General features: G+C 34.0%; 1 protein-coding gene and 1 long non-coding RNA gene across 6 annotated transcripts in view; one reads left to right on the top strand and one right to left on the bottom strand.

Annotated features, from left to right (window-relative positions):
• The window catches only part of PLEKHG4B (pleckstrin homology and RhoGEF domain containing G4B), a 199,842-nt gene that overhangs the window by 163,928 nt on the left and 7,932 nt on the right, over window positions 1-27,982 (bottom strand). The gene's annotated exons all lie outside the window — the stretch shown is intronic.
• Window positions 10,730-27,982, top strand: part of LOC116420531 — a 29,467-nt gene continuing 12,214 nt past the window's right edge. The window contains exons 1-2 of one of the 2 annotated variants that reach the window (XR_004230875.1): window positions 10,730-10,823; window positions 13,487-13,590. This is a non-coding gene — a long non-coding RNA (uncharacterized LOC116420531). The remainder of the gene's footprint in view (window positions 10,824-13,486; window positions 13,591-27,982) is intronic. The other variant, XR_004230874.1, reaches the window with a different exon arrangement.

Genomic DNA, 27,982 nt, shown 5'->3' with positions numbered 1-27,982 from the left:
TGTATGTATCATGTTCATTGTAAAGCAACTTTGTTTGGGTGCAATGCAATGTAAAGATGCCTGTCTTATCATTCTTTAGCATCCATACCCCCAGTGACTATCAGATGACTTTTTAATGAAAGGACTTCTCTTTATGCAGAATAGCTTTCTCATTTTGGTCTCTTAAGCATACTGTTCTTTCATCCAAATATAGGCAGTCCTCAACTTTTTTTGCCAAAAAAACCACAGTGTAAAGTAGACTGGCATGATGCAAAATGGATTTTCCCATAGAAGCAATATTATAATTGAAGGTGGTGTTTCAAACCATGGGCTCAGCAAAAAATAAATCACAGATATGGTCAAATTGCTGTCAGAGAAGCAAAGATACAACTATAAACCCCCATAATCACCTTGGATGGTAAGTATATGCTCCTAATTATAGTGATAGAATTATAGAGGCAACAATACTCTTGAAGATCATGTAGACTAGAGCTTCATAAACTTTTTCTACTCACTACACCTTTTTATCCAAGAAATTTTTATGACTACGTGTATATAAGTATATAAAACAGGTATACAAATCAAATATATACTGATAATAAAACATAATTTTGTGACCTCCACATTCAGTTATGAGTGCCCATATGGGGTCATGAACCACAATGTAAGTTATAGACCAATTTCTTCATTTTATAGGTAAGCTTTGAGAGATTAAAGTCATATGAATTTATGGAAAAGTTGGGGCTAAAACCCCTCTACTGACCAATCTAGTGGTCTTTTATGAGTCTTGCCTTCCTTAAATTAAAATGTCTTATGAAATGATTCTACAGAGGTTCCCCAATGTATTATAAAAGAACATTAAATATTCCTCAGGTTTATCTAGCTAAAATGAATCAACTCTCAAGAATAAATGTTAGATATTTAATTAAGAATAAGTTGGAGGATTTTTTCCCTGAGAATATAGGAAGAATCTGGGCTGATAATATGGGAACCTCTTCAGAAAAAAAAAGCTACACAGGCATCTCAGTCCATTATAGTTGGTTGGGGAATATTTTGAGAGAAAAGCTAGCCAAAAATTCTAAAATGCAATAGGCCTTATAAAAGGCAAATTTGATTTCAAACAAGGGAAAGTGGCAAATTTTAAAAACTGGGGGAGACAGACATGAGTATGAGAAAAAGAAAAGTTAAAGATGGTGGGCAGAGAACAGAACTAAGGCCATGATTACTCATAAAGTCAAGGATATAAATAGAACTCTTGAGAAAGTAGGATATATGATATCCAGGCTATAGATATGTTGTGAGGATCTTCAGGTTCAATAGGAAGAGAAAGGAAACTAGTGAATGACATATGCAAGAAGCACTTCCATTTTGACTCCTTAGCATATCAAGCTCTTGATCACGCCAATGCCCCCTGAACTATTCCCCCTAATACTAATTTGAAAGAGGTCAGATATTTTATAAGGATGGAGGGGTCTTGCTTAGGAGCATTTGATTTATTTCCAACCCCTGATGTTACAGGCAGGGAAGTGTCAATGAAAAAGATTGCATAGGTGATAAAAGTTTTCAGAATGGATGATTTCTGACTCATACATATGTATGTGTGTGTATCTATGGAAGTATTTATGCGTCTGCATATTTATCCATGGGTACACAGGCAAGCAAGGGGAGGAGAAGGTCTCCAGAGAAGGGACAGGGAACAGGTAGCAGACAGGAAGAAGGGATAAGAAGAGGTATAGAGCTGCCACTGCCAGAAAGTCAAGATTCAGAAAACTCAGATTTTTTAGAACTACCACAGCAAAGAAATTTGATCATCTGCCTTCACCCCTCCTTCATAAATTTCCTACTAGCAATTGTTTGCTGTTATTGTGCATCCTTCAATCTCAAAGAGGACCAATGAGGTCTTGACTTGCAAGAGAATTGTATTTAAGTGAGGTAGGACTGTACAAAATCATTAGCCTCATTCTATCCTCCAGAGTTATCTGGGTCCAATGGCAAAATAGAGGTCAGGGTGACTAGAGATGTCTCAGGATGAAATGGGAGGAGCTTGACTTTTTTAAGCTTGGGTCTTTTCCCAGGCCCCTCTTTGTCTGAGATGACATTCATTCAGTTGTTAAAAGCTAGGTAAGAATTGAGGTAAAAGATGCAGTGGCAATTAGAAGTATGTAAAGTTATATCATTGATAATTCTTTTAAAGAAAAGCAGAGGAGCATCTAAACATCTGAAAGTCTTATAAAAGAATTTCATTCTGAGAAGGTTTAGATAAACTCTTTTGAATCTGTTCTTTTTCACAATTTTCTTATCCCCTTCCTTTCCTTATCTTTGTTCTCCCCCTCTTCTCTTTCACTTTAAAACAGTTATGAAAGAGTTATAAAATGGCGATCCAGAAGAGATCTTGCTAGCCTTGATGGTGGTGTGGAGATTTACTGCTTGAGATGTAATCTATAAAGTGGTTATCGGCCTTAGATTTTTTTATTTTTTAAACATCAGTTGGTCAGAAACCTGTCTTCTTCTTCCTACCTATTAGGCTCCCATGATGAGTTCATAGCATAGATGACTTGGGAATTATTGATATGTGGGAGTGAAAGGGGATAGTTGACATTTCCCAAGAGAGAAAGATTCAGAAAATATTATCAAAATGCACCTTTTTCTATCCCTGTTATACATTGTCATCTTTGGCCAGTCCTTTGCCTAAGCCTTAAGGCAATCCATGTCACAACATAAGGCATAAGACTTTACCAGGAATGCACATATTACAGATGCATAAATAAAGTCACAAAACTACAATAGGGTCCTACATGGATCTTTTGTGTTCTTCCTATCAATTCATTCAACAATCATTTGTTGAGCTCCTGCTATGTGCTGGGAAGCATCTAGGTAGCTCCATGGATAGAGTGTTAGGAGTGTAGTCAAAAAGATCTGAGTTTAAATCTGGCCTCAGATTCTTACTAGCTATATGATCCTGTGCAAGTCATTTAACCGTGTTTGTTTTGGAGTTAAATTTGTACTTAAGGAATATCATTTTGGCAGCTGTGTGGAGGATGGATAGGAGAAGCAAAAGAACAGAAATAGAAAGAACAATTATTCTACTTTTTCATTAGCAAAAGGTGATGAGGTCCTGAACTAGGGAAGCAGGTTTACAAGTGAAGAAAATGGGAATATATATGAACGATTTTAGTGACAGCTAGGTGGAATAGAGCACTGGTCATGAAAGAGAAAGATTCCCCTTCATGAGTTCAAATCTAGCATCAGACACTTAAAAGCTATATGAACTTGTACAAATCACTTAATCCTGTTTGCTTTGGTTTCCCCATCTATAAAATGAGCTGGAAAAGGGAATGGCAAACCACTCCAGTGTCTCTGACAAGAAAACCCCAAATGGGGTAACAAGTTAAATACAACTGGAAAAAAAATGATGGCAATAATAGATTTTGGAGGGAGAACAGAGATACTCAGCTTTGGAGTCACAATATAAAGATCTGTCTTCCTTCCTGTTTCACTGTGCATACGGGTCCTTATACAGAAGCCAGCAAATGAATAGATCAAGGAATAAAGAAGAGATGAATAGTGGTGAAATAGGAGTCAAGAAAGGTTCCTGTTTATGAAAAAGGGAAATTGGGGTTTATTGTGGGGACACACAAATCCAGGTAGAGCAAGCAAATGGTGGTCTTGATGTTAGCTCTGTCACTGACTAGGGCTTTGGACAAGAGCTCTGAACTTTCACAATAGCATTTAGAAGTGGAAAGAATCTTTAGAGATTACAATCCAACCTTCTCATTTTAGAGATGAAGAAATGGACGTATGCAGTATGGAAGGGACTGCCCAATGGCACTCAGATATTATGGTCAGTATCCAAGCCAGGTTTTGTTTTTTTGAACCCTAAATCTACTTTCCACTCTACTCTGTTCCTGTAGTATGTTTCCTCATTTGAAAAATGCTAACCTTGCTCATGGAACATTCTGTGAGGGCAAGTGACAATTATCAATCACAGAGATTGTAAAGTTCTTTTGTCATTAAAAAAACCAAACTACTTTTTTGTTACTAACACTCTGGCCTGTTCCAAACATCTTTGTGCAGCTTTTAAGCTTTAATAACTTCAGAAGTATAATTGCAACAAGCTTATTAAAAATTTTTTATAATTACCTATATATTAACTATTTCCTTATATAATTATGATATGTAATCATATAATTATCATTATATAATTATATATCTTAATTACCTCTGAATTGAAAAATGTTAATGTTTCTTATTAAAATTCAACATAACCACCTTCTTGTGCTATATATCTCTATAGTAAAATTTCACACTCTGTATAAGCTTTCATCAGCTGCTACTCAGTAAGAGAAAAGATCAATCTGTCATACCAGTCTTAATATTATCAAAAGAATCAAAAGTTAATGCTTACATGATAAACTGGATATGATTTCACAAGAAAAATTCTAATGGGGATAAATTAGATAGCCAGGATAGACAAGCAGACCAATCACTGGTCTGAGAAAATATTATCCAGAAACAGGGCATATGCATTCCAAAAATGATAGGGTGACTATTTCTTTAAATTAAAAATAAAAATCAGTTATTTAAAATTGATAAAATTAAGTAAGTATTAAAGAAATCTAGAAATCATTTTAATAAGTTTGTAGTGTTTATATTTCTAACATTATGAAACCTTAAGGCTACACTAAAACTTTTGAGACACGACACAGCTAAGACATGTATATATGCTTCACAGTATTAGTTTCATAACTGGGAAGCAGGATAGAAGAACTGGGTTCAAATTTCACCACTAATAGTACTAACCCCGAGTAAGTCAACTAGCCTCTCTTTGTCTCTCTTTTCACATCTATGAAAAAAAGAATACTGGACTGGAAGAACTTTGAGGACCCTTTTAGATCTCCATCTATTATCCTGTGAATTAATAAATACTAAAAGAATAATGAACTAGAGTCAATATTATCCCAATCCAAATAGGGTCTCTTCAGTTTTCTCCAAGATCAATTCAATGAAACAAAACTCTTCTGATCTTCTACTCAATGATGATAACTATTGACTATTCAAATTAAATTCTGTCTTAAGGATTAGCTCAGTTGCATGAAAGTTCACCTTACTAATGCTAAAAGGCATTCCAGGAAACATCAGTGAATAGGTTAATTTTAGCAGGTCAGGCATCTCACTAGACCTCCATTTCCCACCAATAAAACAAAACTATGGATAAATGGATGATTTTTAAAGTGCCTAGAAAGCACTGAGATTGGAAAGAAATATGTTCCCTAAGCATATGTTTTCAGTATTCCTTCAGGGCTTTAAAATAATCCTTTCTAATATCCTAAAGTCAAAGGTGGAGAAACAAACATTGTTTTATTCTGGTCCATGAAAGTATTTTGTTTTTGTTCATTCTCTTTCTCTTCAATTTCATTCACTTAAATCTAGCCAAAACAAACTAGCTTTAAAGATGAACAAAAATGTCTTTTGTATGAGTCAAACCACCTTGCCAATGTCTGTCTGGCATCCTGTCTTCAAACAACACACCTGGCTTATTGCTCCCTTCCCAATGGATGTTTCCCAATAATATAACAATTACTCCTTTTTAGTATTTCTGGATGCTTTAATTTTTCTAGCTAGTTACTCTAACTTACAAATGAGAGCAGAACCACTTATTATAATAATTTTAAATGAATTTTCTTTATTTTAATTTTAATCTATTACTATGGGCAAGATTTGTCATAATAACTGATAGAAACACTAAGAGCAACTATATGTTTTTAAATTACTGGTGAAAAGTACGTTCTCTTCTTTTTAGAAATATGAATACCATTGTATTATTCCAAGTAAGACTAGTGGTTGTATCTTCATGGTACCTAATGTATACATATACATACTACTTTATATGTGGTTGGTACTGAATAATCTTTTATTGAGTTGATGTGAATAATAAGAAAAACAAATGAATAGAAAATAAAGGAAAACATTTTAAGAACTATGACAGTATACTTTTTAAAAAGAGCAGCATAATTTAAAGTTAATCTTTCAGGTTGAATCAGACAGTTAATGACTAATATTATGAGTTGTTTTCCCCCAAGAAGTTATGCATATCAAATGAATTATTAGTAGAAGTTAACCCTGAAACCAACTAGGGATATCACTATGTATATAATATTATACCTGATACGTTAAACATATTACTTTTCCAGACTGCATTTTTGTTTAAGAAAATTTTTTTTCTTTTCCTATTAATATTTCTGGCAAATATTTCATTGAATAAGAGTCCCAGGGGATCTTATTATTGCCAAAATTGCATTTTAAAAATCCATCAACTTTGTCTTGTAATACATGATATATATTTTTATAAATCACTTGATTGGCAATGATTAAAATCCTTTCACACCATTTGTCATTGGGATAGAATTTTTGGCATATGTTTAGCCTTTTGTTTTTCCCATTAAATTTTCCACTCATATAACTAAATTTTATTTACCCACTATTTTTTTATTTTATATTTTCTAATAAAAAAATTTGAAGCCAAGCTATCTTTACAAATACTAACAATCCTTTGGCCATCAACAATTAGTGATGAAAATTATTAGCCTTTGGTTCTAGAGAACTGATGATGAAAAGATACACTTTTTTTTCCTCAAGACAGAAAAGTGATATACTGAAGAGTTGAATTTTTGTTTATACTATTGTTTCAGCATCGATTTCTTTTGCTGAATTGTTCCCTATATTATAAGAGAAAGTTATAGTGGAAGAGAGGTTACTGGGAAGTGACATTGATCTAAAAAAGAAACATAAATAAAACCTTTAAAGAAAATAAGAAAGTTAATTTCTTATCTAAACAAAAGTTTCAGAGTAGTGGAAAAATTGCTAGACTTTTGAACTGAGTAAAAAATCTACTATTCTGATTAATAAGACATTTACAAGCTGTGTCATACTAGGCAAGTCACTTAAATTCACCTAACTTCAGCTTTTTTATCTGAAAAATGGGGGCAAAAGTAACATCTACCTCACAAAAGTGTTGTGATGTTTAAATATGTAAAATATCTGTAAACCTGAAAGTAATATTTAAGGGCCAGTTTTTTTCTTTTGAGAGAAAGACAGACTTGGAGAGTTAAGCCCACTGAATAATGGACATAGCCCTAGACTTACAATCAGGAAGATTTTGGACAGAATCCCACATTAGACACTTGTTATGTGACTCTCTGTGATTCCAAGAAATTAATCCCTTTCAGCATCAGTTCCCATGACTATAAATTGGGGATAAAATAACTCTAACATATATCTCACATTTAATTACCCAAAAGGAAAATTTTTATGTTGCTATTTGTCATATAGAAGAAGATACAGGTACCCTCATTTCTTTTAGATTTTGTGGAGACTAAATTCCTTTGTCCTATTTCCTAATTTTCTTCCTCACTGTCATTTTTCTTTGAGAAGCACTGCTACAGGGGCAGTTAGGAGACACAGCAGTTACAGCACTATCTCTGAAGTCAGGAGGACCTGAGTTCAAATGTGATCTCAGATACTTAACACTTCCTAGCTGCGTGACCCTGGGCAAGTCACTTAACTCTAAGTGCCTCAGCAAATAATAATAATAAAATAAATAAAATAAAATAAAAAGAGAAGCACTGCTACATAGTTCATAGGATTAGTTCAAAAGGACTTTAAAAGACTTTCTAGTCCAACCTCTTCATTTTACTAATTTGGAAACTGAGGCCTGAAAGATTAAGTGACTTGTTCTGTACAACACAAGTAGTATCAGAGGTAGAGTTTTAAACCCAGGGTTTCTCTTTGTACTCTCCCACCATACAACAAGCAAAATTTTGTGATATAATGGATGTAAAGTTTTTTGCAAATCTTAAAGTGCTTTATAAATGCCCATTATTGTTGTTGTTGTTATCATTATTATTAATTAGTCACCAGGCTTCCAACCTGATGATGACTATATTCTCTGAACCTTCTATTACTCTCCTGCTGAGCTCAAGCAATGGTGACACGACATTATAGGAGACCACTGATCAATGTTAAACAATGGGCTGGGGGTGGGAAGATATGTGTACAAACACTTCAAGTTGAATCTGCATTATTAAAGCTTTCTTAAATCTAGACAAAGGCAGATAGATAGCATAGTGGATAAATTTCCCAATCTGAAGTCAGAAAAACTCACGATCTTGAGTGCAAATCTAATCTTAGACATTTACATTTGATAGCTGTGTGATCCTGGGCAAGTCACTTAACTCTATTTGTCTCAGTTTCCTAATCTGTAAAATTAGTTGGAGAAGAAAATGGAAAACCATTCTAGTATCTTTGCCAAGAAAACCCAAGCAACTAAACCATCACAATAACAAAAAGTTTAGATAATCAATAAAACAATTAAAGCAAGTCCTAGTTTTAAGAAATTGCCAATTACTTCTCACAACGAAACTGAACACTTGCCTGTTAAGCAGATTAGAGCTGACTCTAGCACACCACAGCCACACACTCAGCTAAGAGTCAAGGAGAATCAGGTTCATGTATTGGCTCTGCTAGCAACTTCTGTGTGACTTTCAACTTATTTTCTTTCTTGGTTTATTTATCAGTCAGGTTTCATCCTACAACTTCAACAGCTATATCTATATAAATGATTCCCAAATCAAAATCTCTAGCCTGAAGTCTCTTTTAAAAATTAGTCTACAAAATTTTTACATGGATGTTCTGCTTATATTTCAAAATCAACACAGCTAATTTCATCATCTTACTTCTTTTGCCTCCACTATTTTTTCCTATGACATATTATTTACCATGTAGCTCATGTTTGAAACTTTGGGGTTATCTTCAATTCTCCCTTATCTTTCATTTCTCCAGTCTAATAAATGATTACATTCTGTCAATTCCAGATCTGCAGCATCTCTTGAATCAATCTCATCATTATTCCCAGTGGTGCCATCCTATTACTGACTTTCATTAAAACCTTCTTTCAATACTATAATAGCCTCCTAACAGGTCTTCTCATGTTCATTGACTACTCTCTCTAATATACTTTAATCTTATTGTATGATATATGTATATATAATGTTTCATATATATTATATATAAAACATATATACACACATATCATATGTATACTCCAATATAGAGATATGTATATGTATATATGTATGCATATGTCCTATAATTTTTATTTAAGCTTAGCAGTAAATAAGATGACCATTTTCACATACATAATAGACAGAAAAAAAGGATTGTAAATGAAACTGAGGAATCTCTGATGTACAGCTTGTGATTCTTTTTAAATATAGAATCAGTTAAAATTGTAACTCTCAAAGCTGACCTGTTCACCTGTGATTCTTTTTAACTTTCCTTCTGTTATCTTTTGTGCATTAAACCATGTTTCAATAAAACCCCCTTTTCTTTTTCCTTTTTTTAAACTACCAGATTTCTAATCCCTCTTTCTTTCAATCTCCTTAAGTTGAGAAAAAAGAGAAAAAGAAAACCAACAAAAAATTACTAGAATAATTTCAATTTACAGACTTAATCATGTAACTCCTCTACTTGGATGTGTTTGGTACGCTTTTAATGTCTACTAAGTAAATTGTTAACTACTTAGCTTGTCATTCAAAATTTTCTATAAAATAGTGCTACCCTTTTTTCAGCCCTTTATCATATTACTCCCCTCTATGCACTCTATCCTTCTGCTCAATTGGACTATTCATTATCCACAGGATTCACTTTAGTTCTTGTGTTTGGAAAGTCTTTTCTTCATATGTTGGTTTTAAAGATCAATTTAAATGCTACCTCCTCTACAAAGATTCTCCCAATCTTCAATTTTAAAGAAAACATCTTCTATGGACATCACACAAAACTTTTGTTCACAACTTTCTCATGCATTTAATATGTGATATTAATATCTGTATTTGTGTCTTAACTTCTATTAGAGTGTAAGCTCCATGAGGGTAGGTGCTTTGTCTCATTATCTTTTCCTCATTACCTTGCACAGTGCTCTGTATACAGTGATCAATTAATAAAATATCTCTTGAATGAATTTTGAACATTATGAAAATAAGACATGATAAATACATGATATACACATAAAATGCATAAATTGTATTGTAGCCATATTGAACATATTGTAACCATTTTGTAGCCATAATGAACATAAATGGGAAATCTATTGGAGCTTTGTAAACTGGTAAGAGTTTCTCAAATTGCATCTCAAAAAATGGAGAAATGTGTTTTGACAACATTACACTGTTAACATTTTCTCCATCACTTCCCTAGGTCTAGATAACCAACAAAACAATAAATCAAACCCTGTTTTATAGCAATGTCAATTGCTGAAGTGTAAATGCTCACACTGAAAATTTGGCAACTGGCTCTCATGAACCAGCTCAAGTTGATTTTAGCAGCGAACCCCTGGGTGGACTAATGTTTTAAGAAGAATTCACCTCCAGCTCTGCTTGTTGTCATAAGCAAGGGGGAGGAAAGATAATAAGCTCTGCTCAAGAAATGTTGAATTTGAGATGTCTATGGGACATCCAATTTTTAAAAACAAATAGGCAATTGGTGATTCTGGACTGGAGCTTGAGTTCAGCCATAGCTACATCTGCCATGTCATCTGCACAGAAGTAATGGATGAAATCATGTCATCTTGTAAAGTCACCAGAGGAGAGAATAAAGAGAGAGATGAGGAGAGCCTAGGACAGACATGTGGGGTAACCCATTGTTGGGTAATGGGATAGTAGTGATGATCCACAAAGGAAACTTGGGAAAGGTTAGACATTTAGGAGGAGAAACAAATTAGGGCAGTGTCACCAAAATCCAGAGGAAAAAGAGGAGGACAGAGCATTCAGTGTTCTCAAATGCTCAGACAGGTAAAGAAAGATGACAATTGAGAAAATACTATTGCATTGGATGCTTAGGTGATAATTAGTAACATTTGTGTTTATAGATAAATATTTTAACAAGATGGAATGCATGTATGTCATTTATTTAGACTTCCAGGATTAACAAGGTACTATACTATGCACTATTTTTAAAATATTGAATCAGCATAGGATTGGGAGTAATATTTTATATAGACAAGGAACTGGCATAGAGACAGGAAATAGAAGATAGAGATAAATGAGTATTCTTCATGGATTGAAAAACTATAAACAATGAGGTCACCTAGGTATGAACACTAGGATTAGTCTTATTTAACATTTCAAAAAATATTTTGAAAGGGGAAAACATAATGAAGTAGTAAGTCTCCAAGCTTAAAGATGATGTTTAAATTCTTTTAAATTTTGATATACTGGTTAAGCTGACAGATATAAATTGTAGGAAAATCTCTTGAGGTTAGATATGTGGGCAAAAAAGTTTCAATGTGGTTAAGTGTTAGTATATTAAGGGAAAGATAAATCCAAAACCATATGTATAAGACTGAATATAAAAGTAAAGATAAAACATTATACTTATTTTAAACCACAAAGTGTGTGCAGTTACAATACTCTACTTTGGTAAACTTTACATAAGAGCAACTAAAATGATTAAAGAATGAGAATGATGAAATACTGGGGGAGGGAAATAGAAAGATGCTCACTAGTCACTAAATGAGTTAGAAACCTTTAATCCCAGAGGAAATAATTGATGTGTCTAAAAGTACAAGAAGAATAGGAGTGGAGTAAATATAGGTTTTTTCCATCAAATCCTAGAAATCAAGCACTAAGGCAAAGCCTTTGATGCACTAAAGAAGTAAATTTATTACAGGTTAATGAATTAGTGCTTTATAAGGTAAATAGCAATTCAGGAAACTCATTACTTCAAAAAACATTACAGGGTCAAAGTATAAACAGGATGAAAAAGGATTTATAAAAATTCATTAAAATTTGTTTGCAGTACATACCTTCCAGCTAATATTGGGCTGAACAAAGCATTATTTTATCTTATATTATGTTCATATCTAATATAAATTGATGTGAGCACTTTGTGAATGAATACATCTGAGATAAATTGGCTAGTACAAGTTATTATGGTGTTTTATCAGTTTATCTATTCTTCAGAGCCCTGGTTCAGAGGAAAGTTACCTTCCATGTTAGTAAACCTTCTAAAGGAGACATTCCCTATTAGAGAAACCTCTCTGAGATAGGATTTCCTAATGTCTCTATTCAACTTCCTAAGTTCCCTTGTGATTCTTTTTTCACCCTAGTTTTTGCCTCAAAGAATGGTCTAACTTTTCAAAAGGCTATATTTTCAATTTAGAAAGGCTGCCATAAGAACACTGCTGGGTGAATAGTCAGCCTCATGGTTTCAAGTACAAACTATGTCTTATCTTTCTTGAGACTGAAGACAGTAGCTATCCACTCAAGACTCCACCAAAGTATAACCACAGCTGACCCCATCTTTTTCTTTAGATAAAAATATAACTTCATGAAAACAGCTAATCTTAAGCAAACATTAAAGCAAATAAAGCTTTGAAGCAAAATGTTTATTTTCTCAGACTTTCTGTGGCCTGTATTTTTGGTTTCAATTTGTGTCTTACACACAGACTGAATAGAAGTTGGTTCATGTTCCTCTGGTGCATCAAGAAATAGGCTAAATGGCACTGGAGCCTTTAAGACATAAATAGTAGGTCAAAGGAAGTCTTTTCCATTCTATGTCTGAGAAAATAGGTAATGATCATCTTTTTTAGATATAGAAAGATAAACAGTATTACATATAGACTGAACAATGAAGACAAGTTGAAGGAATTGAGGATCTTTCATTTTAGGTAAGATCTAGGAGCCATTTTAGTTTTCTTTAAATAATTTTTCTGGTTGCCATGTTAAAGAGAGGTTAGATTTATATCACCTGGACCAGAGGTCTACTAAAATCAATGAATAAAAGATGCAAAGAGGCTTAACATAAGGTAAAATATGCAAAATTGGGACGAGCTACTTTAGGAAGTAATCATATACTAGACCCTCACCTTTCTCAAGAGGCCAGAATTTTAGGGAGAAATGGTATTCCCTGGAGTGTAATGCAAGAAGAAATTCTGAAAAGATCAAAACATGTAGGAGCACTGTGGGTTATGAATGGTTTAAGATGAGGAGATGGGACAGTGATAAGGTGAGGTGGATGAAAAGATGAGGGCAATGGAAGGTTTTAGCAGGTTCCTTTACCTTTTGCCATACCACAATGCTACATACATGGTACTTAGGCACTTATTTAGAATCACAAAATCTTAAAGTGGGGAGGAATCTTATGCAACCTACTGCCCAATATAGATATTATTTTTATAATATGTTTATCATATTATTTATCCAGTCTCTTTTTAAAAACTATTAACAAGACAGAATTCATAACTCTATATGAAGACTATTCCATAGTAAGACAAATAAAGCTTTTGCAAAGTTCTTCCTTATATTGAGTTGGAATTAACCTCTCTATAAATTCCAACTATTCATTGTCTCTTTCTCTGACTTAGCATGAAATAAATTATTCTCTGATCTCCTTAAGAATTCTTTAAATACTTGCAAACATCTATCATAGCTTCCCTAAACTTTCTACCTTCCAGGAAAAAATCAAGTTCTTTTGACTAGTATTGGAAGAATACTTCATACGATGCTCAAGTGCAGTTGGATATCAAGACATTCTGCCATCTTTATCAATTTATTCTAGGTGAATTCTAGTATATCTATATACTTTTTAAAAAATTAGGACTGGAATTGAATGCCGCTCTCTGAAGAATGATCAGAATGATTCACAGTACAATGGAAGTATAACTTCCTATAATCTAGATGTCATATTTTTTCAATACACCCAAAGATGGCATTGGCTTTTATTTATCTTAGTAGCTGCATTATAGTTTTGACTCATTAGTTTGTAGTCCACTAGAAACCACCAGATCATTTTTTACAATTTATTTTTCAAACTTAAATCCAAGACTTTACATTTAATTCTTTTAAATTACATCTTCCTGTATAAAGTTCTATGCTGAAGCCTCATTATACTATCAAAATGACCTGGAAGTTTGTGAAGGCTGGATTGAATAGATGGTGCAAGCTCCTGGAGGGCTGACAAAGCTGAAAAACCTTTTATAGAGGTTTCAGATTGTCTCCTGCCTCAAAAGCAGCCAAGTTAAATGCAGAGGCTTATAACTGGAATTGTAGCTACTTGTTGATTAATTTTTTGGCCAATCCATTTGGTTCTATTTTATGGATATAATAATATGGATATAATAAAAATGGTATTTAGTCCTAAAAACTATTTTTAAACAACCTATAATTGTTGATTTAATTTCCCTGAATCCCCAATTATTAGTGTTTTACCTCAATCCTTGAAACTGCCTTTTAATAGCTATTTATATGCTCTGTATGTCTTTATCACTGTATATTATATTCTCCTAGGATTATAGAGGATTCCTGAAGGCAGGAATTTTTTTTTGCTTTTGCCTCTGTAAGCCCAGAATGTAGCAGAGTTACAATGATAGGAGCCAAATAAATGCTTACTGAATTGAAAGACACTATCTTATCCATGTTTTTGTTCTTAACTATACCTAAGAGAGGAATGTGGAGACTGAGTGTGGATCACAACATGGTATTTTCATCTTTTTTATTGTTGTTTGCTTGCTTTTTGTTTGCTTTCTTATTTTTTTTCCTTTTATGATATGATTTTTCTTGTGCAGCAAGATAATTGTGGAAATTTGTGTAGAGGAATTGCACATGTTTAACATATATTGAATTGCCATCTGGGGCAGGGGATGATGGAGAAAGGAAGAAGTGAAAAGTTTGAAGCACAGGGTTTTGTAGGAGTGAATGCTGAGGACTGTCTATGCATATGTTTTGAAAATGAAAAGCTGTAAAAAATAAAATAGAAAAAAAATAACTTGGTTATTTCACTTTTCAGTGGTTATGATAAGCAAAAGCAGACAACTATGAAAATAATTTTTGCTTGTATAATCCAATATTTGTTCCAAAGAATCAAGGAGGAGAGCACTCTATGAAGAATTTACCAAGACCCCACAAATGAAATTAATGCTATATTTAATTAATTTGGTGACTTCAATTCCAGATGGCCCAGGGGAAAAATGGAGAAAATTGTATTTATGTCAAAGACATAAATTATTCAGAAATGTTATGCCTGGTGACACATTTTTTTCCCAAGAAGAAAGTCAGAAATCTCTTGCCATGGTGAACACTTAATTATAGCACACACACAAAAGTTAACTTTTTTTTTTCCTGAAGCAATTGGGGTTAAGTGACTTGCCCAGGGTCACACAACTAGGGAGTGTTAAGTGTCTGAGGCCAGATTTGAACTCAGGTCTTCCTGATTTCAGGCCTGGTGTTCTATCCACAGCACCACCTAGCTGACTCAATTTTTTTTTTTTTTAAGAAACAAAAGGATTTGTTACAGATATAGCAGTTGTTTCAAAATCAGTTTGTATTTGGAATGTATAGGATATTGGATCTGGAGTCAGGGAGTTATGAGTTCAAATTTGGCTCCAGACATTTAATAGCTTTGTGGTACTGTGCAAATCACTTACCCTCTGTTTGCCTCAGTTCCCTCATCTGTAAAAATAGGGATAAAATGACACCTTATTTCCCAAGGTTATTGTAAGTATCAAATGAGATAATAAGTGTTTAGCACAGTGCTTGTTACACAGGAGGGCTATATATATGTCAGTGATGATAATAACGAGGAGGATGTTAAATATTATCAAATCTTTATGCATTAGTGCAAGAGTCCAAGTAAATAACAATATAGATGTAGGCTCACCTCATATGAGCACAAAACTCCAACCTTAGTTGTTTAAATATGCTATCAATTGAAAAATGCAAAATGGATGAAAAGCATTGAAGTAATATAAGAACTACTGGGTTCAAATTTTTGAATTTTGGAAAAGTCATGTAATCTCTCTGGGATTCAGTCTCCTCATGTTAAAAAGAAGCAGTCAGACTAGATATAGGGTTCTTTATGACTTTGAATCCTATTTATTACAAAAAATTTGACTTGTGTAAAGCAGTAACCATGATGGAAGAGTCCAGAGCTAAGATTTGGTCTCCTCTTTCCAAAGGAGCACAATATCATTGCTTTAGAAACATTATAGGAGGAAAATAAAGATTAAAAACACTACTGCTCAATATAAAAATAAATGAATCTGCAGGGATCTTGATATAAGATCTAGCTAAGTCAAATCGTCCTGAAAAAAATATTGATGATACTAGTATAACAAACCGAAGCAAAAATAGAACAGATCTTTCACTATCTTTAGAGTGATCTCTTCTCATCAGTGGCAAAATTACCACATTGACTTCTATCATCATCAAATCCAATATATTTTGTGAAAAAGTGGCAGTTCACTTTAATTCAAAAAGCTTTGCTTAATCACCTATTATAATACTAGGTTAGGTGCTAGAGATATAAAGACAAAAAAAGGAAATAGAATCTACTCTCAAAAGGTTATCACTATTATTATTATTATCACTAGAGAGATACAGCATATATATACAGATAAGTAAATAAATACAATGAAATTTTTCAGAGACGTCAGGGGGGCTTTTGCTAACACTTAAGAAAGGCATTTTCTAGTGGGTTACCTGAGATAAACCTTGAATTGATTCCAAGAAGTTGGGGTAAGTAGAGCCTTCTAGGAATGGGGCAGTTTGTACAAAGGATAGTAGTAGGAGATGAAATATCATATATAGGGGAGTAATAAATCAGTCTAGAAAGACAAGAAGAGGCCAATTTGTGGTAATCTTACCTACTGGACAGACAAGTTTCCATTTTATCTAGATGAGAATTAAGATCTCTTAAAATTTCTGGGGGAATAAAATGGTCAACTCTGGGTTAAAAAAAAATAGCATTTCATGTAAATTAAGACAACTTGAAGATACCACTATACACTCTCAGATTGGCTAAGATAACAGGAAAAGATGATGACATATGTTAGAGGGGATGTGGGAAAAGTGGGACACAGATACATTGTGGAACTGTGAATGGATCCAAACATTCTGGAGAGCAATTGGGAATTATGCTCAAAAAGTTATCAAACTATGCATCAAACTTTGATCCAGCTGTGTTTCTACTGGGCTTATATCCCAAAGAGATCTTAAAGGAGAAAAGGGGACTCACATGTGCAAAAATGTTTGTGGTAGCCCTCTTTGTAGTGGCCAGATACTGGAAACTGAATGGATGCCCATCAGTTAGAGAATGGCTGAATAAGTTATGGTACATGAATGTTATGGAATATTATTGTTCCATAAGAAACGATCAGCAGGATGATTTCAGAAAGGCCTGGAGAGACTTACATGAACAGATGCTAAGTGAAATGAGCAGAACCAGAAAATCATTATACACAGCAACAACAAGATTACATGATGAGCATTTCTGATAGATGTGGGTCTCTTCAACAATGAGATGATTCAAACCAGTTCCAAATGTTCAGTGATGAAGAGAGCCATTTACACCCAGAGAGAGAAGTATGGGAACTGAATATGGTTCACAACATAGCATTTTCACTCTTTTTGTCGTTGTTTGCATTCATTTTATTTTGCTTCTCTTTTTTTTCTTGTGTGGCATAATAATTATATAAATATGTATACATATATTGGATTTAACATATAGTTCTACCATATTTAACATATATTGGATGACTTGTCATCTAGGGAAGGGCATGGGAGAAGGGGGGAAAATTGGAACACTGGGTTTTGCAAAGGCTAATGTTGAAGAATTGTCCGTGCATATGTTTTGAAAAATAAAAAGCTTTAATAAAAAAAAAAAGAATAGCATTTCATCCTCTATGTAGAGAATGAACTGAAGAAGAAAGAAGCTATAGGGAGGGTAACCAATTAGGAGGAAGGAGTGAATGAAGGAAGGACAGAATGGATGTGAGTAGAAAAAAGATGGTTGTAAGAGATGTGGAGGCAGAATTAATATGGAGGTGAAGGAGAATGAGAAAACAAGGGTGACTCTTAGATTGGGAGCCTGGAAGACTGGAATTATAGTAATATGCCAGGTAGCAATAGAGAAATTGGAGGAAAGATGGGTTGAGGAAAATCGTTCTTGAATTCTCTTTTAGATATGAGTCTGAGATGATTATGGCATATGCCAGTGGAGCTGTCCAAGCAGGTAACTGAGTGATTCAGATTGAAGAGAGATAATGAAGAATGCATATATACATCATACTTAAGATGAATTTAGAAAGAATGCCTAGAGATGAACAAATATATAAAGAAAAATAGTCCACATTTGGGGCAATATATTTTAAAGGTGCTCAAAGATTGATTTCCAAAATTTCAAAGAGAAAAGAATCAAAAATTATAGAAAAGATCATAGATGGTGCTATTATAAAAAAAAGTAAAGATGTAAAGAATTTGGAATATCAAGCCATGGTTAATATCTTATATCCATAAAGTAGGGGTTTTTAACCTCAAGTATATGGACACATTTGAAATTTTGATAACTATATTTCAATATAGTTCAGTTTTCTTTGTAATCACAAATATTTTTTTTTTTAATTAAGAAGGATTATTCTGAGAAGGTATCCATGGGATCAATCATATTGCCAAAAGAGTATTGTGGCACAAAAAAAGATTAAGAACCCCTACCATCAATTCTTAATAATGGTTTATACTCAGATAAATATATTCTTAATGAAAAACAAATTTTAAAAATAGGCAGGCTTTCTGTAAATGACTTTTAATAGCACTCTATAAACTCACAGTCATTCAAATGAGAGCTATAGAGAACATAAGATACTCTTGTCTATCTGATGTCATGTGTGTGTATTTAGGTTGGAAGCAATGAGGGGACTGAGTGGACAGAGAGCTGAACCTGGGGTCTGGAAGATCTGAGTTCAAATACAGTCTCAGACATTTATTAGTAGCATAATCCTCGGCAAATCACTTAATTTCTGCTTGCTTTCATCTAGTATTTTTGTCAAGCAAACTCCATGGACCACACTGGCCTGCTATGATATACAGAACCATGAAGAGTTGATTACAAATGAACAACAAAAAATGTATTTAGTTAGACATAAAAGTGAAATGATGAACAAATGTTGAATAGGGGAAAAGATCAGATTATGCTGCATTTGGAGAAGTGGGCAGTGCTTTTGATGATCCTAAGCTGCTTATCATTGCAAACATCTATCTTTTAAACACCTACACACTTACATTGATACTAAATGACTATGAATTATGGAATAAAGTGATCTCAGAGGAAACAGACTTGTTTGTGCCCTAAAGAGCAATGGAAATGATCATGAAAAGTATATTTATATAGGTTATAATCTTACCAAAGTGGCTTTTGCATAAGAGACCATTAAGTAGATGTATTTCCAAAAAAGCTGGTGATCTGGTTATGTACTAAAGAAGAGAAACAATATCTAACTAGCTCAGGTGTTATTTTGTTACACTGAAAGAATCACAGAAAGGCTTTTAACACATTAGTTGGGTTTTTGATGAAAAATTACAAAAGGTCAAGAACAAAATTCCCATGAGATGAGAAGGTGAAGCAAGAGTATTTCCCCACTGATGACATCACAAAGCATACATATATGCATACACCCATATACTTATATACATACATACATACACACACATATCAACAAATTTATCAAAAATTCAAGAAAATCAAGATGCTGGACGTCTGTGAACTTCTGCCAGTCCATTAACCTCATAACAAAAAGGAACTTAATTATGTTGACCTAATATCCTTAAAAAGTCTTTGTTGGCTATCATTAATAAGCATACTCTTACTTGTTAGAAATAGATAGTTCTTAAAAACTACTTACCATCTGTTGTATAATTTTATAATCAATGTTAAGCTTATCACACTTTTATTTCTGGATCTCTTTCCTAATTTTTTGAAAGCAGGAAATTCTTTTCTCATGATTCAAGGATTGTTGGCAATGGTCTTCAGTACCCTGAGGTGTAACTCATTTTGGCCTGGAGATTTGAAATAACTTAAAATAGGTCAGGGTTTTTCCTAATATTTACCTACTTATTCTGGGTAGCAATTCTTTCTTTATATTGTGTAGCCCTTCCAATGAGAGGACCAGTCTTTTCATTGAAGACAGAAATCCAAGAGAAATAGTAGTTTTCTGTCTTCTTTCTGTCACTTGAAAATATTGTATTATAAACCCTCAGCAATGGAGTCTCTCCTTTTTTGTTCTCTATCTGCTGTAGTACAAAGAGGTAAGATATGAGGCAAAAGGGGAAAAATATTCTTATGGTAAATGAGTTTGTTTTGATGGGAAGGTACTTGTTGGGACTATTTGCCTTTTAAATCTCCAACATTTACTTCACACAAGAGTTTTGAAAAATGATATGGATTAGACTATATGGCTCCCAAAACCCCATTCCAACCCTGGGCCTATAATTTAAGGGGTTTTATCAAACAAGGGTTATGTCACACAAAGTAGACACTTAATAAAAAAACTTCTTGATAGGGAAGATAACATATACAGGAGAGTGATAACCAGGTAGGAGTGTTGCAGTAGATTCCTATTCTCAGCTAGAGGACAGTAAAAAAGTGGAGGTAAGATGGAAGAGTACGTGTGCTCATTGATATAGCATAAAGATGTTTGGCGAGTAGTAAGGTGGATCTTGACTCAATTACACATGGTGAATGCTCACCAATGAGAAAACCCAGGGTCCCAGAGTAAGTTTTCATTTAAAAATGAAATAAGTATATTTTTCTTTTTTTATAACAAAAATCTAAATTGCTTTTAAAATAAACAATAAACTAAGTCAGTATTGGAATCATAAAACTGTATGGCACAAAAGAAAGTGTCTAATGTAACCCTTACTTGAAGCAGAAAACACACTTTACATTTTAAAAATATCTTTCCTTTTGGTTTTCTGCTTATATAAAAAGTCTTTTGAGGATTTTTTTCCCTTTTTGACATTTTTGTTAATTTGAGTCTTTCCCTCTCTGTTTTCTCTTATTGTTCACTTTCTGACTCCTTCACCTACATAGGTACTTTCCATGGGAGTTAGATCTCAAAGCTTTCTCAACTTTCCCCCAGCTGAGCAAAATTCAGTTTACCAGCCTCAGTTTTTGATGCAAATGACTTCTGGGGGGCACAAAACTAGCCCTAGTTTTTTCTCAGTTCTAGTGTAGTGTCAAACAGACACACAGACACACACACACATACACATCCTTCTGGAATTTCTTTTGTTCCTCAGTTCTTGGATGAATTCTGTTATGGCACAGAATAATGCTTTACTGCTGTGCCAATAATAGAGTTCTGCCCTTTGGAACTCAGCAATTTTTAGGAGTGAGAGGGCGGTAGAGTCAAGTTCTTTTACAAGTCCTTGGATCAATTTGGGTATTCCTGCTGCCCAAGTAGGATGATGGAAGAGCTGGCATGTTGGATTAGGAATTATTAGTCATCTCTGTTGTTAACTTTCTGTTGTTAACTCACTAGATTTTTATTTAGTTTTACAGATGGGAAACTGAAGTGGAACAATGGATAAAGAATTAGACCTAGAGTCAGGAAGACCTTAATTTTAACTCACTTTAAACACTTACTAACTATATCATGCTGCTCAAGTCCTTTAACTTGTATGCCTCAGTTTCCTCAACTGTAAAAGGCACATAATGATACCTCCTGGGATTGTGGTGAGGGTCCTACGAGATAATATTTATAAGGCACCTAGCACAGTATCTTGTACATAGTAGGTATATATAAATGTTATTTATTATTATTGTGAAGTTCAGGAAAACCCTTAGATTCCAAGACTGTTGAGATGTTAAAATATATGCTACCAGGAAGCACCAGGTATTGATTCCCACACAACAAAAGTAATCATTTGCTATGGATTTATCTTATCTATCTATTTATTTATCTGTGGATTCGCTTTGCTGATATTAATTAAGCTAGTGGGACTCTCACGAAATACAGTAAATTATAAGAGGAGTTGGAAGGTGTATGTGAAACAATCAAAACTTAGTTATGATGGTCCTCTGAGGTTTGGGGCTCCCTTCCTCCTAGATTTCTCCCCTCTAATTCACTGTGGCATCCCTCTGTTCAAAAAGAGTGCCTATTCTGTGGATATGACTTATGCATGTGTCCTCTTGGGTGTTCTGAAAATATTGTCTTCCATTTTCCTGGTCTTACAGAAGCAAGTGTTACAAATTTTAGGATGGACAAGGAATCAGGACTGAATGCCAATTTACACCACTACTTGACCGAAGTTTTGGACTAAGGCCTTCCTCATTCCTTGTAAAATTAAGACCTCTTCAAACATTATAACACCAAAGGGTCACAGAATCTCAGATTAGAGATGGGGGTGACTTTAGGAGGAAAGAGGAACAATGAGATCTGATGACTTGCCTACAGAGCTATTAGGTATCTAAGGCAGGATTTGACCCTAACTTTGTCCTATTAAATGATGTATATATAGGCAGTAAGAGACAAATATGGGACTCTAGTAGTTTTGTATGTGAACAAACTGGATTGAAGTGGAAACATTGCTAATGAGTTCAGGAAAGTTTGAAAAGAGATATTTCTTAAGTTTCAATTAATTTCCTATATTCTCTGATTAACTAAAATAAAATCTCAACTCCTTTGAGGTTTACCAGAATCTTCTTTTATCTACTCATCTGTCCTTGTTTTAATGATATAGTTTAAGACCAAGTAGTAAAACAAATGTGTGTAATTGTAGAGAACTGTAAAACATGGCATCCTGGGAATAAAGGCAAAGAAGGACAAATGAGAATAAAGTGCCAAAAAAAAAAAATCAATTCAGCCAGATTTTAGTTTTAAAGGAAACACCTGGTTATTCTAGGCACTGCTATGAGATTAACAACACAAAGGTTAATCATGATAATGTAAGTTACATATACATTATGTATATTTGTGTATATATGCATATGTGTATGAATGTGTGTGTTTGTGGGTATATATGTAAATTGTGTGTAAATATATGTATACATACATATATATATATATATATATATATTTCCCCTGTCCTCATTCCCACTGAAGGATTTAAATACTTAACATGTAAGGTTATTTTTAATGGTCTACCTTTTTAAACCTTCCCTGTCCCCTGTAAACTTGCAAATACTTTTTTTTTTTAAACAGTCAGTATGGTTGTAACAGAAACCCCATATTCCTTTACTCTGTCTTATTGATAAATAATGGTTCTTAATACTTTGTAAATAAATTGTGACAAACTATCACTTTATCCCAAGACAAAACAACAGATATTTATTCAAACCTGAGTGATGACAAGGTAGAGAAATACTGGAATAGAAACCATATTGTTTTATCAATGCAAGAGTTCTTAACCAAGGACCCCTTTGACAGGCTGGTGAAATCTAGGAACACTTTTTTAGAATACCATTTCTAAATGCATAAAATGAAACCCTTGGAATTATAAAGGAAACCAATTATGTTGTTTTATTTTATTATATTTATATTATGTTTATTATAGTTATACACATAAAATTGTAATTATTACCTCTAAAGAGTCATGGACTCCAGAATAAGAACCTCTTTTGTTAAAGCAACAGAAGAATTTTTTCTAGCAGTCTTGACTTATCAGTGGTCCTTCCCTTACTCTAACTCTAGTCAAACTGACTGTGCTGTGCACGTTTGTTCACCTATAGGCTTTTAAGCACTGACGCCAGGTCTTAACTTGACAGTAGTTTCTAATAGCCTTCTACAAGCCATTCTGTTTTGGTGTTAGAGGGTTATGGCTACTTTGGTTGCTTGAGGTTGGGAAGCTCATAGCCCTGACTTCTATCAGAAACCTAACCACGTCATGGAGCAACTTTTACAGTTCCAGAGGATGCTTCTTTCTCTACCTATTCAGTAGCTCCTCTGGGAATCTGGCTGCGGCTTCTTCCTCTGTGGTGAAAATGTTTAGTTGTTTTTCAGTCATTTCTGACTCTTCCTGACTTCATTTGGGGTTTTCTTGGCAAAGGTACCAGAGCATTTGCCATTTCCTTGTTTTAGATAAGGAAACTGAGGCAAATAGGCATAAGTGATTTGCCCAGGGTCACACTTAAGTAAGTAAGTGTATGAGAATAAAGTTGAAATCATGAGTCATGAGACTCAGTTACTTTTCATTGAATAGAGATGATGCATTATCCATGTTGTCACCCAGCTACCCCATGATGGGAATAGCAAGACCTTAAGGAAGAGTCTGTGAAGATGCCATTTTCTTTTAAAAATTCATATTCTCATCAGGAAATCTGAGTGTGAAACACATATCCAAAACCAATCTTGCCCAAATTTTTTTCCCCTTAATCCCAAGATTTGCTCCTGTTTATTTCCCCATGTCCCACCTCTGATAGATAATAATAGACAGCTATTATTGATTCTGTGATTCTGTGTGATTCTGAGTGATTCTAGGGAACTAGTTGAATTTCTCAGGGCTCTAGGCAATTCTTAAAATTCTAAGTTGCAGAGAAAGTGCAAACCTGCATTAGCAAAGGGATTTTTCTCATTAGGGAATTAGTTTCTTATACCAGCAAAATCTCAAGTAAAGTCCTTTTTTCTATCCTTTCCTGGAAGTTTCTCAGTTATCCACATTCAAAACCTCATGAGACACTTTTCTTCATGTTTGGCCATCCATAATAATCTGGTCACATTATCCATCTCAATTTTATCGCATTTTGATAGCAAAGATGTGCATTATAATGCACAGAATTTGACATATGTAAATTCTAAGATCTCATTGTTAATGAGCATATTCTCAGAACAACCTATTAGTTTCATAGAGTGTTTCAGAATATTTGGGAGCCTTAGCAGAACTTGGGAAAAAAAAAAAGAAAAGAAAAGTCAAGAAACCATTCCCTAAATTTTAACAATCAATTAATAAATTATGGCTTATTAAATGGCACACTTTGTACCCAGCACTGATGCTGTTGTACTCTATGGTATGGGTGTTTGTGAAAAGGCATGATACAAATTGGATGCCATACAAATTTTATGAAAATACTACAGAAGTATAGGCAGTCATTTAAAGAAAACAAATAGAATTCATCAGAACCCTTAAGCAATTAAAAAAAATTTTTTTTCAACAATATAATGAATTTTATTGTGCCTTTAAAAGAGCACATAAAATAATGAACTAAAGGTCATGCTTTCAAAAGGAAGTTTCTTTTAGCCAATACAAATAAAAACAATTTAATCTTGTTTTCTGTTTTGCTATAGAAACAGAATGTAGATCGACATTTTTGTAACCCCTGGGGGATACAAACTCTCCAGCTATCTCTCACTGAAGCACTAGTCACAATGGAACAGTGCCAGCTTTTTAGGTGTCCCCAAAGTTCAAATACCTTTGTGGCTATTGTGAATCCAGGAAAGATTATTTCAGAGATAGATCAGAGATCCATTAGGCCTTCCTTCATTCCAAAAGTACCTCTGTGAATCTGTGAATTTGTTTTTGAAAACCACAAAATCAAATCTTCCTATAACATTTTGGAGGACCAAATGGACCCCTTAGATGTTTTCATTATTGGTCTAAAGAAAAAATATTTCTACCCTTATCATGGACACAGAAGGAATCTTAGAAGGAAAAAAGTCATATGTGATGACTTATGTAAATTTTCTACCCCTGGAAATAAAGCCTTATATGCCTAGTAAATGTTATATTGAATATATTTCACGTATTCAATAAATAAAAAATATTGATTGTTAACTTAAAGATAAAGAAGTCATTGATATGTAAAGAAAAAAATCTCTCCCTTAAAAGTCACCATTATAATCCGAATGGCAATCAGTAAAGTGCCTAAAACTATAAAATACATACTGATATATAGAGAGGCATGAAACCTAACTTGGGAAATTTCATAAGAATACAACTATTATTACTGCCACAGAAAGAACACTAGTTTTGAAGTCAAGAGATCTGAATTCACATCTTGCTTCTAATGCTTATATGGGCCTCAGTTTCCCCATCTGTAAAATTATTGAGCTAGACTTCTCACTCTAGATCCTATTACTTTTGACTATATCAATAGCCATGATATCTTCCTATTCTCCATTAGGCAATTTGGTGGTGCAGTGGATTGACTCCCAGGCTTAAAATCAAAGAAGACCTGAGTTCAAATCAGGGATATTTGCAAGCTGTGTGTCCCTGATAAAGTTACTTTGCCTCATTTTCTTCATCTGTAAAATGGGGATAACAATAGCACCTAGTTCCCAGTGTTTCTGTGGGGATCAAATGAAATAATAATTGTAAAGTGTCTAGTACATAGAAAGTACTGTATAAATGCTAATAATAATAATTATTATTATTGCTAATAGGATCCTTACTATATTCCTTTGGGATAAAAGTCAAGGATAGTAGGGATTGTGATTTTATTAGTACAGGTAACTCCTGGTTAGGAAACTTGCCACTGTCTCTGCAACTTTGGGTTCTTAAAGACTGGCACTGGGAAATGAAATTTCTTGCACAGGACAACCTAGACAGTAAGAAGCAGAAACAGAACTTGAATTCTGGTCCTCCCAGCTTTGAGACTGGCTCTTGATCCCCTGCCCTGTTCTGCCTGCAGGATTACAACAAAAAATAAATCATGATTAGCATGCTCAGTGAATTGTAATGAGACTTTAAGCAGTTAGTCAGCTAGTAAACATTTATTAACCAGTTACTATATACCAGACTCTGTGCTAAGTCCTAGAAGGCGATAAAAGAAAGAAAATCTTTGTTCTTTGGCAGGAACAGGAGAAATGCAGAACATATTATGTAGATTATATTCTGTGTGTTGATGAGAGAGACAGAAAGACAGATAGATACAAACACATAGAGAGACAGCAAGAGACAGTGAGAGACAGAGACAGAAAGGCACAGACACACAGAGGGCCACAGAGAGATAAACTCAGAGACAGAGAGAAAAAGACACACAGGGAAAAAGACAAAGAGAAACAAACAGACAGAGACAAAGACATAGAAAGAGACTGAGTGAGAGATACAGAGACAGAGACAGATAGAGACAGAGACAGACAAAGAGCCTCCTGATTTCAAATCTTCAGCTTAATCTTATGTGAATCTCTAGATCTCCAGACCCATTTCTAATTCCAAGTTCAGGCGTATCTGTACAGTCAAGAACCTGTTTCATTGTGACCAGAAGCATCTTCAATCCTCACATTCAGGGCAGGCTACTTCCTTATTTACTTTGTGTTGAAATTCGAATAGAAGTAATCAGTTCCCATCAATTAACACAGCTCTTTCCTTTAGAGTTCATGATTTTCCTGGTTTCAAATCTGACACTTCTCTCAGCCTTCACACCAGGCTACATTTCTGGATGACTTTTCTCTCAAACTCATTTGTGGAAAGGAATGACAGACATATTCTTCAATTTAGAGCTTAGTGGTAGAAACAATTTCCTCTTTCCTAAGAGCATTAAAAATAATATATTTATCAGATTAGGCTTGTCATCTCTGCCCACTTCCTCTCATTGATGTCCCATGGATGAAAAAAATCTCTGGAAATTGGTCTTTTCTTAGAATTGTATAGGACAGTTTTATAATATCCTAAACACAGTGTTAGGTGTCAACATAAAGATTCAAAGAGTTGTAGGTCCTTTAATATATTGTATATGTCAATATTTATTATTTCTAATAATATTTATTATTATTTTATAATAAATAATATTTGTTAATATTTGCTATATTGTATATAGGAATAGCTAAGTGATATAATGGATAAAGCACAGGCTTAGAATCAGGAAGACTCATCTTCCACAGCTCAAATCTGATCTCTGATATACTTGCTGTGACCCTGGCCAAATGAATTAGCTCTGTTTGTCTCAGTTCTTTATCTAAAAAAGAAAAGAGTTGGAGAAGGAACTGACAAACTATTCCAGCTTCTCTGTCAAGACCCAAGTGTGATCATGAGTCGGACATGATGAAAAAGACTTAACAACAACAATGGTTATAAATCAGTTCTGCCCATTGGCACACTTCCAATCAAAAGAAATCATGAATTCATTCATTTCTGACATTCAACAGCTTATCTTGGTAGAAGGTTACTCTACAGTTCCCATCTAGGTAGTTCCCAATTTTCTTCTTTATCTGTCTTGCTAACTTACTCCCTCCTTCTTCCTTTCT

Source organism: Sarcophilus harrisii, chromosome 1 (genome assembly GCF_902635505.1).
Source record: "Sarcophilus harrisii chromosome 1, mSarHar1.11, whole genome shotgun sequence".
Taxonomy (NCBI): domain Eukaryota; kingdom Metazoa; phylum Chordata; class Mammalia; order Dasyuromorphia; family Dasyuridae; genus Sarcophilus; species Sarcophilus harrisii.
This window is presented reverse-complemented; position numbering and strand designations above follow the sequence as displayed.